Raw genomic sequence first — 10,241 nt, 5'->3', positions numbered from 1 at the left:
AGATAAAACTTTGTAGATTGCTGTAATTGTCTAGGAAGAAGTACATGGGTCCACACTTACTTTCTGTTATTATTAAGAAAAGTTTATGAGGGTTTTCTGATACTGGTCATTAACTTGTGTAGATCTGTGCCCAAGACAGTGGAGGTTGCACCTTAAACTCATGGCTGCCATTTCTGGTGCTTTGCGAGAGTGTCAACAGCAGTTCTACACAAAGAACACAGCTAGTGTCAGGTGATTATCTTAAAGAGAATGGTGGAGTTGGAGGTATGGTGAGTCCAAGGCAGTGATGCTTTGCAAAATACCACTTAAGCTCTCTGGAGCCTGGCAAGCTATTCTATGATTACTCAGCAAATATTATCACTTGTGGGTACATGATTCAGAAAGTGCAATCAAAAAGAGGCAGAGGCAGGTGAATTTCTGAGTATGAAGCTAGCCTGGTCTACAGAGTGAGTTCCAGGACAGCCAGGCTACACAGAGAAACCCTGACTTGAAAAAACAAACAAAAAATAAAAAACAAAAAACAAAAACAAACAAACAAAAAAAAAAACAAAGAAAGAAAAGAAAGAAAAAAGCCAAAGGATTGGCTATAGCAATATCACCCCAGGCTGGAAATAGTTCATATACTCAGCACCACAGAGGCATCTAATTCTTTGAAGAACCACTAAGCTGAATTTTTAACAAATTTATGTCTCAGTAGTGGAGGAAAAAAAAAAAAAAACAGATATCAAAGGAACTATCTCTGGCCTAATAGCTTCTTTAGGCCTACTTGAGGCAAAAGAACCTTCAATAACAGAAAAGAACAATGAACAGAAATAGGCTTACATTTCTGCCTGAAGAACATAATTTGGGGAAACAAAAACCATGAACAAGACTGTTTAGAATTATTTCTCTAGGTCTGAAAATGGTGAGACTGGACTCCGCCGAACTTAGCAACTTAGTCTGCACAGGTGAGAGTGTGCACCACAGAAGCTGACAGCTTCTGGGACAGGCGGGAGACACAGAGCCTCAGAGGCAGTGCCCTTTTTGGGCTCCAGACATCCAGCCACCCTCCTGGCCAGAGGACAGGTGTCAGCATCTGGAGCAGTGGGCACCATCTTGCTTCTGGGACTCCGCCAAACTTAGGAACTTAGTCTGCACAGGTGAGAGTGTGCACCACAGAAGCTGACAGCTTCTGTGACCTGCCAAAGCAACAAAGCTTCTGGGAAAGGTCCTGTTTTGGGCCTTCTTCTTTGGCCAGGAGGAGGTCCAAACGCCAGATATCTGTGCACCTTCCCTGTAAGAGGAGAGCTTCTCAGCAGAGAGTGCTCTGAACACTGAAACTCAGAGGAGAGAGCCTGTCTCCTAGATCTGCTGATAGATGGTAACAGAATCACCAGAAGAACAATCTCTAAACAGAGACAACTATAACAACTAACTCCAGAGATTACCAGATGTCGAAAGGTAAAAGTAAGAATCTTACTAACAGAAACCAAGAACACTCACCATCATCAGAGCCCAGCACTTCCACTTCGCCCACTCCAGGGCACCACAAAACACCCGAAAAGCAAGACCCGGATTTAAAAGCATATCTCATGATGATGGTAGAGGACATCAAGAAGGACTTTAATAACTCACTTAAAGAAATACAGGAGAACACTGCTAAAAACTTACAAGTACTTAAAGAAAAACAGGAAAACACAACCAAACAGGTAGAAGTCCTTAAAGAAAAACAGGAAAACACATCCAAACAGGTGATGGAAATGAACAAAACCATACTAGACCTAAAAAGGGAAGTAGACACAATCAAGAAAACCCAAAGTGAGGCAACGCTGGAGATAGAAACCCTAGGAAAGAAATCTGGAACCATAGATGCAAGCATCAGCAACAGAATACAAGAGGTGGAAGAGAGAATCTCAGGTGCAGAAGATTCCATAGAGAACATCGGCACAACAATCAAAAAAAATGGAAAATGCAAAAAGATCCTACCTCAAAACATCCAGGAAATCCAGGACACAATGAGAAGACCAAACCTACGGATAATAGGAGTGGATGAGATTGAAGATTTTCAACTCAAAAGACCAGCAAATATCTTCAACAAAATTATAGAAGAAAACTTCCCAAATCTAAAGAAAGAGATGCCCATGAACTTACAAGAAGCCTAGAGAACTCCAAATAGACTGGACCTAAAAAGAAATTCCTCCTGACACATAAAAATCAGAACAACAAATGCACTAAATAAAGATAGAATACTAAAAGCAGTAAGGGAGAAAGGTCAAGTAATATATAAAGGCAAGCCTATCAGAATTACACCATATTTTTCACCAGAGAGTATGAAAGACAGAAGATCCTGGACAGATGTTATACAGACAATAAGAGAACACAAATTCCAGCCCAGGCTACTATACCCAGCCAAACTCTCAATTACCGTAGATGGAGAAACCAAAGTATTCTTACTCTGAATAATTTTTTCTTACATGACAAAACCAAATTCACACATTATCTTTCCACGAATCCAGCCCTTCAAAGGATAATAACAGAAACAAAACAAAACAAAAAAACAATACAAGGACGGGAAACAAGCCCTAGAAAAAACAAGAAAGTGATCTCTCAACCAACCTAAAAGAAGACAGCCACAAACCGAATGCCAACTTTAACAACAAAAATAGCAGGAAGCAACAATTACTTTTCCTTAATATCTCTTAATATCAATGGACTCAACTCCCCAATAAAAAGACATAGACTAACAAACTGGCTACACAAAAAAGACCCAACATTTTGCTGCTTACAGGAAACTCATCTCAGAGAAAAAGATAGACATTACCTTAGAATGAAACGCTGGAAAACAATTTTCCAAGCAAATGGTATGAAGAATCAAGCTGCAGTAGCCATTTAATATCTGATAAAATTGACTTCCAACCCAAAGTCATCAAAAAAGACATGGAGGGGCACTTCATATTCATCAAAGGGAAAATCCTCCAAGAGGAACTATCAATTCTGAATATCTATGCTCCAAATACAAGGGCAGCCACATTCATTAAAGAAACTTTAGTAAAGATCAAAACACACATTGCACCTCATACAATAATAGTGGGAGACTTCAACACACCCCTTTCACCAATGGACAGATCTTGGAAACAGAAACTAAACAGGGACATGGTGAAACTAACAGAAGTTATGAAACAAATGGATCTGACAGATATCTACAGAACATTTTATCCTAAAACAAAAGGATATACCTTCTTCTCAGCACCTTATGGGACCGTTCTCCAAAATTGACCACATAACTGGCCAAAATCAGGCCTCAACAGATACAAAAATATTTAAATTGTCCCATGCATTCTATCAGATCACCATGGACTAAGGCTGATCTTCAAAAACAAAATAAATAATAGAAAGCCAACATTCACGTGGAAACTGAACAACACTCTTCTCAATGATACCTTGGTCAAGGAAGGAATAAAAAAAAGAAATTAAGGACTTTTTAGAATTCAATGAAAATGAAGCCACAACATACCCAAACTTATGGGACACAATGAAAGCATTTCTAGGGGAAAACTCATAGGTCTGAGTGCCTCCAAAAAGAAACTAGAGAGAACACACATTAGCAGTTTGACAACACACCTAAAAGCTCTAGAAAAAAAGGAAGCAAATTCACCCAAGAGGAGTAGACAGCAGGAAATATTGAAACTTAGGGGCAAAATCAACCAAGTGGAAACAAGAAGAACTATTCAAAGAATCAACCAATCGAGGAGCTGGTTCTTTGAGAAAATCAACAAGATAGACCAACCCTTAGCCAGACTCACTAGAGGGCACAGGGAAAGCATTCCAATGAACAAAATCAGAAATGAAAAGGGAGACATAACAACATATCCTGAAAAAATCCATAACATCATCAGATCCTTCTATAAAAGGCTATACTCAACAAAACTGGAGAACCTGGATGAAATGGAGGAGTTTCTAGACAGATACCAGCTACCAAAGTTGAATCAAGATCAGATTAATGATCTAAACAGCCCTATATCCCACAAAGTAATAGAAGCAGTCATTAATATTCTCCCAATAAAAAAAAAAAAAAAAAAAAAAAAAAGCCCAGGACCAGATGGGTTTAGTGCAGAGTTCTATCAGACCTTCAAAGAAGATCTAATCCCAGTTCTTCACAAACTATTCCACAAAATAGAAACAGAAGGTATTCTACCCAACTCATTCTATGAAGCCACAATTACTTTGATACCTAAACCACAAAAAGACCCAACAAAGATAGAGAACTTCAGACCGATATCCGTTATGAATATTGATGCAAAAATCCTCAATAAAGTTCTTGCTAACCGAATCCAAGAACACATCAAAACAATCATCTGTTCTGACCAAGTAGGTTTCATTCCAGGGATGCAGGGATGGTTCAATATAAAGAAATCCATCAACGTAATCCAGTATATAAACAACCTCAAAGACAAAAACCACATGAACATCTTGTTAGATGCTGAGAAAGCATTTGAAAAAATCCAACACCCATTCATGATAAAAGCCTTGGAAAGATCAGGAATTCAAGGCCCATACCCAAACATGATAAAAGCAATCTACAGCACACCAGTAGCGAACATCAAAGTAAATGGTGAAGCAATCCCAAAAATCTGGAAAAGCTGGAAGCAATCCCACTAAAATCAGGGACTAGACAAGGCTGTCTACTCTCTCCCTACCTATTCAACATTGTACTTGAAGTCCTAGCCAGAGCAATTAGACAACAAAAGGAGATCAAGGGGTTACAAATTGGAAAGGAAGAGGTCAAAATATCACTTTTTGCAGATGATATAATAGTGTATATATATGTTATCCTAAAAATCCCACCAGAGAACTCCTAAGCCTGATAAACATCTTCAGTGAAGTAGCTGGATATAAAATTAACTCAAACAAGTCAATGGCCTTTCTCTACACAAAGGACAAACAGGCTGAGAAAGAAATTAGAGAAACAATACCCTTCTCAATATTCACAAATAATATAAAACACCTTGGCGTGACTCTAACTAAGGAAGTGAAAGATCTGTTTGATAAGAACTTAATGTCTCTGAAGAAAGAAATTAAAGAAGATCTCAGAAGATGGAAAGTTCTCCCATGTTCATGGATTGGCAGGATCAATATAGTAAAAATGGCTATCTTGCCAAAAGCAATCTACAGATTTAATGCAATCCCCATCAAAATTCCAACTCAATTCTTCAACGAATTAGAAAGGGCAATTGGCAGATTCATCTGGAATAACAAAAAAACCTAGGATAGCAAAACCTCTTCTCAAGGATAAAAGAACATCTGGTAGAATCACCATGCCCGACCTAGAGCTGTACTACAGAGCAATTGTGATGAAAACTACATGGTACTGGTATAGTGACAGACAAGTAGACCAATGGAACAGAATAGAAGTCCTAGAGATGAACCCACACACCTATGGTCACTTGATCTTTGACAAGGGAGCTAAAACCATCCAGTGGAGAAAAGACAGCATTTTCAACAAATGGTGCTGGCACACTGGCTGATATCATTTAGAAGATTGCGAATTGATCCTTTTCTATCTCCTTGTACTAAGGTCAAATCTAAGTGGATTAAGGAACTCCACATAAAACCAGAGACACTGAAACTTATAGAAGAGAAAATAGCGAAAATCCTCGAAGATATGGGTACAGGGGAAAAATTCCTGAATAGAACAGCAATGGATTGTGCTGTAAGATCGAGAATCGATAAATGGGACCTCATAAAATTGCAAAGCTTCTGCAAGGCAAAAGACACCATCAATAAGACAAAAAGACCACCAACAGCTTGGGAAAGGATCTTTACCTATCCTAAATTGGATAGGGGACTAATATCCAATATATATAAAGAACTCTTATATATATTGGAGTCCAGAAAATCAAATAACCCCATTAAAAAATGGGGCTCTGAACTGAACAAAGAATTGTCACCTGAGGAATACCGAATGGCAGAGAAGCACCTGAAAAAATGTTCATCATCCTTAATCATCAGGGAAATGCAAATCAAAACAACCCTGAGATTCAACCTCACACCAGTCAGAATGGCTAAGATCAAAAATTCAGGTGACAGCAGATGCTGGCAAGGATGTGGAGAAAGAGGAACACTCCTCCATTGTTGGTGGGATTGCAAGCTTGTAGAACCACTCTGGAAATCAGTCTGGCGGTTCCTCAGAAAATTGGACATAATACTACTGGAGGATCCAGCAATACCTCTCTTGGGCATATATCCAGAAGATGTCCCAAACGGTAAGAAGGACACATGCTTCACTATGTTCATATCAGCCTTATTTATAATAGCCAGAAGCTGGAAAGAACCCAGATGCCCCTCAATAGAGGAATGGATACAGAAAATGTGGCACATTTACACAATATAGTACTACTCAGCTATTAAAAAGAATGAATTTATGAAATTCCTAGGCAAATGGATGGACCTGGAGGGCATCATCCTTAGTGAGGTAACCCAATCACAAAAGAATTCACATGATATGTACTCACTGATAAGTGGATATTAGCCCAGAAACTTAGGATACCCAAGATATAAGATACAATTTGCTAAACGCATGAAACTCAAGAAGAATGAAGACCAAAGTGTGGACACTTTGCCCCTTCTCATAATTGGGAACAAAACACCCATGGAAGGTGTTACAGAGACAAAATTTGGAGCTGTGAGGAAGGGATGGACCATCTAGTGATTGCCATATCCAGAGATCCATCCCATGATCAGCTTCCAAATGCTGACACCATTGCATACACTAGCAAGATTTTGCTGAAAGGACCCAGACATAGCTGTCTCTTGTGATACTATGCCGGTGCCTAGCAAACACAGAAGTGGATGCTCACAGTCAGCTATTGAATGGATCTCAGGGCCCCCAATGGAGGAGCTAGAGAAAGCACCCAAGGAACTAAAGGGAACTGCAACCCTATAGGTGGAACAACAATATGAACTAACCAGTATCCCGGAGCTCTTGTCTCTAGCTGCATATGTATCAAAAGATGCCCTAATAGGCCATCACTTGAAAGAGAAGCCCATTGGACTTGCAAAGTTTATATGTCCCAGTACAGTGGAACGCCAGTGCCAAAAAGGGGGTGCGGTTGGGTAGGGGAGTGGTGGTGGGGTGGATATGGGGGACTTTTGGGATAGCATTGCAAATGTAAATGAGGAAAATAAATAAATAAATGGGACCTCATAAAATTGCAAAGCTTCTGCAAGGCAAAAGACACCATCAGTAATACAAAAAGACCACCAACAGCTTGGGAAAGGATCTTTACCTATCCCAAATCGGATAGGGGACTAATATCCAATATATATAAAGAACTCAAGAAGGTGGACTCCAGAAAATCAAATAACCCCATTAAAAATGGGGCTCTGAACTGAACAAAGAATTTTCACCTGAGGAATACTGAATGGCAGAAATGGAAAAAAAATAAAATAAATGGTGAGACTATCATTCATGATATGTCAGTTACCAACAGAACAATGTGCACAGAGATTGAAACCTACTCACAAAGTCAAGATGAATAAGCAGGCAATTAGGTAGGAAAAAAATGTCCATTGAAAAAAGTAAATCTCATCTTGACCTAATTTTCAAAAATAAGCAAAAGTTATCTTTTGCTCTAGAATTTGCTATAGACCATAAGACATAGGGTGGAAACCCATTAAGCTTTAAAGAGGAGAAGCATGCCCTTTGTATCTGTTCCAATTCAGTAGATATGCCTTGCTAAATGGCAGGAGATGAAAGAAGAGCAAGATGAAGGGCTCATACAGACAGTAAAATGATAGAAATCCACAGACATCAGGGCTGAGTTCAGCCGAGTGGTTCTGAATGCCTAAGCCTGATTGCATCCTGCATTCAATCCCCTATCTCCAAAATCATGAAACGTAAAAGCTGAAGCACTCTGTGGAATATTTTCTAGAGCATTCTTTTATGGGTGAAAACAAAACATGCAAGCCAATTAGGTTACAGCCTCACACTGTTTCTGCCAGGGGGAGGCTAAAGCAGGAAGAGGTCGAATTAGAAGCTCACCTGGCTAACATACCACAATTCTGAAAACTTAAGAAATGTCATCTCATCAAGATTCAGATCAATTAGTGCTGGGGCTGGAGAGATGGCTCCAAGATTAGGAGAACTTGGATGAACATGGTAATGGGGAATTTTTCTCTGGCCAACCAAAAGTTGAACTTCCCTTTTTCCCACTGCTGATGAGTATCAAGCAGAAAATATTTATAAAACGTAATTTTAAACTGATGTATCAGATGATGGACTCTGTAGGTGCTACCATCTAATTAAGTGTATGGTAGACCACTTTTATTTGGCTTCTACAGAATAAAATATGTGTCTTATTTAATATTAGATGTTTTGAGTAAGGATATAGGAGGGCAGGTCATCATTTTAATATACTTCTAAAATTTCCATGATGGTACAAACTATTATAATCCTTCTGGCTACGTAGTGTTACTCCTGATTTACTATGATGGTGAAGTAGATATTGCATACTCTGCCTTGCTCTTTGTAGCAGTTACACTATAGAATACATCAGCTATAAAGAATATCCATCTAAGCCACTCATAGGAGGACTAGTGATGCCCACAGGGTACATTAACAGCAAAAACCAGACCTACTTGCTACAAAGGAATTTTTGGCCAAGAGCCTCTGTCATTGGTAAGGTCCATCAGCCTGTAAATGTGAACTAAATGAGCCCCCTTAAAAGATCAACAGCAAAACCAAACTAACAAACAAATATGAAAGCATTTTGCACAGCATAGTATGAAGATGGCCATGAAATTTCACATCATCAGATATATGTTTAAGCTCAAATCCCACCATTAATCTGAATATTGAGAAGTATTTCTCTTGACCCTCTGATCTTCCCTGTTCCAGAGATAGCCTCATCTTCTTGTACAGTACCACCCTGGTCCCGAAAACAAAATGGTGGAGATTGAAGTGCAGGGATTTGGCCGTATTGGGCACCTGACTACCAGGGCTGCCTTCTGATCTGCACTTGTCAAAGTGGAGATTGTAGCTTGTCATCAACAGGAAGATGATCACCATCTTCCAGGGGCAAGATCTTGCTAACATCAAATGGGGTGATGCTGGTACTGAGTATGTTGTGGAGTCAACTGGCATCTTCACCACCTTGGAGAAGGCCAGGGGCCACTTAAAGGGTGGCTCCCAAAGGGTCATTGTATCTACTCCTTCTGCCAATGCTCCCATGCTTATGATGGTGTGAACCATGAGAAATATAGTGCATTCAAGATTGTCAGCAATGCATACTGCACCATCAACTGCTTAGGCCCCCTGACCAAGGTCATCCATGACAACTTTGGCATCATGGAAGGGCTCATGACCATGGTCCATGCCATCACTGCCACTCAAAAGATTGTGGAAAGTTGTGTCATGATGGCCATGAGTTCGCTGAGTTGGAACATTATCCCTGCATCCAGTGGTGCTGCCAAGGCTGTGGGCAAGGTCATCCCAGAGCTGTATGGGAAGATCTCTGGCATGACCTTCCATGTTCCTACCCCCAATGTATCCCTTGTGGATCTGACATGCTGCCTAGAGAAACCTGCCAAATATGATGACATCAAGAAGGTGGTGAAGCTGGTATCTGAGAACCCACTAAAGGGCATCCTGAGCTACACTGAGGAACAGGTTGTCTCCTGTGACTTCAACAGCAACTCCCACTCTTCCACCTTTGATTCTGGGGCTGGCATTGCACTCAATGACAATTTTGTAAAGCTCATTTCCTGGTATGACAATGAATATGGCTATAGCAACAGGGTGATGGACCTCATGACCTACATGGCCTCCAAGAAATAAGAAATGCTGGACCACCCATCCCAGCAAGGACACTGAGAGCAATAGAGAGGCCCTCAGTTGCTGAGGAGTCCCTGTCCCAACTTGGCTCCCAACACTGAGCATCTTCCTCACAATTTCCATCCAAGACTCCCATAATAACAGGAGGGGCTTAGGAAGCTCTCCCTACTTTATTAAATACCATCAATAAAGTTTGCTGCACCCCCCCCCCCCCAAGTATTTCTCTGCACTCAGTACATAGTTGGCAAATGGCCATAAGTGCCTTTGGAAAGAGAATGAGAGAAGTAATTACAGAAATCATTAAAACATTACTGGGAGCTTAGGAAAGCAGTTGTAAACTCTCTTATCCAGTACCTTTCATCTTCTATTAATGTTCTACCTGACTGATATATGCAAGTTGTACAAGGCATTGACATTATCTATTCTAATG

The 10,241-nt window shown here is 40.1% G+C and overlaps 1 pseudogene; it reads left to right on the top strand.

Moving 5' to 3' along the window:
- Positions 1 to 8,923: 8,923 nt before the first annotated feature.
- On the top strand, positions 8,924 to 9,814 carry LOC147001598 (glyceraldehyde-3-phosphate dehydrogenase pseudogene; annotated as a pseudogene).
- The last annotated feature ends 427 nt before the right edge of the window (positions 9,815 to 10,241 follow it).

Source organism: Mus caroli, unplaced genomic scaffold (assembly GCF_978045245.1).
Source record: "Mus caroli unplaced genomic scaffold, Mus_caroli_1 scaffold_13, whole genome shotgun sequence".
Taxonomy (NCBI): domain Eukaryota; kingdom Metazoa; phylum Chordata; class Mammalia; order Rodentia; family Muridae; genus Mus; species Mus caroli.
Note: the sequence above shows the minus strand (reverse complement) of the source record. Positions and strands in the feature narration are given on the sequence as shown.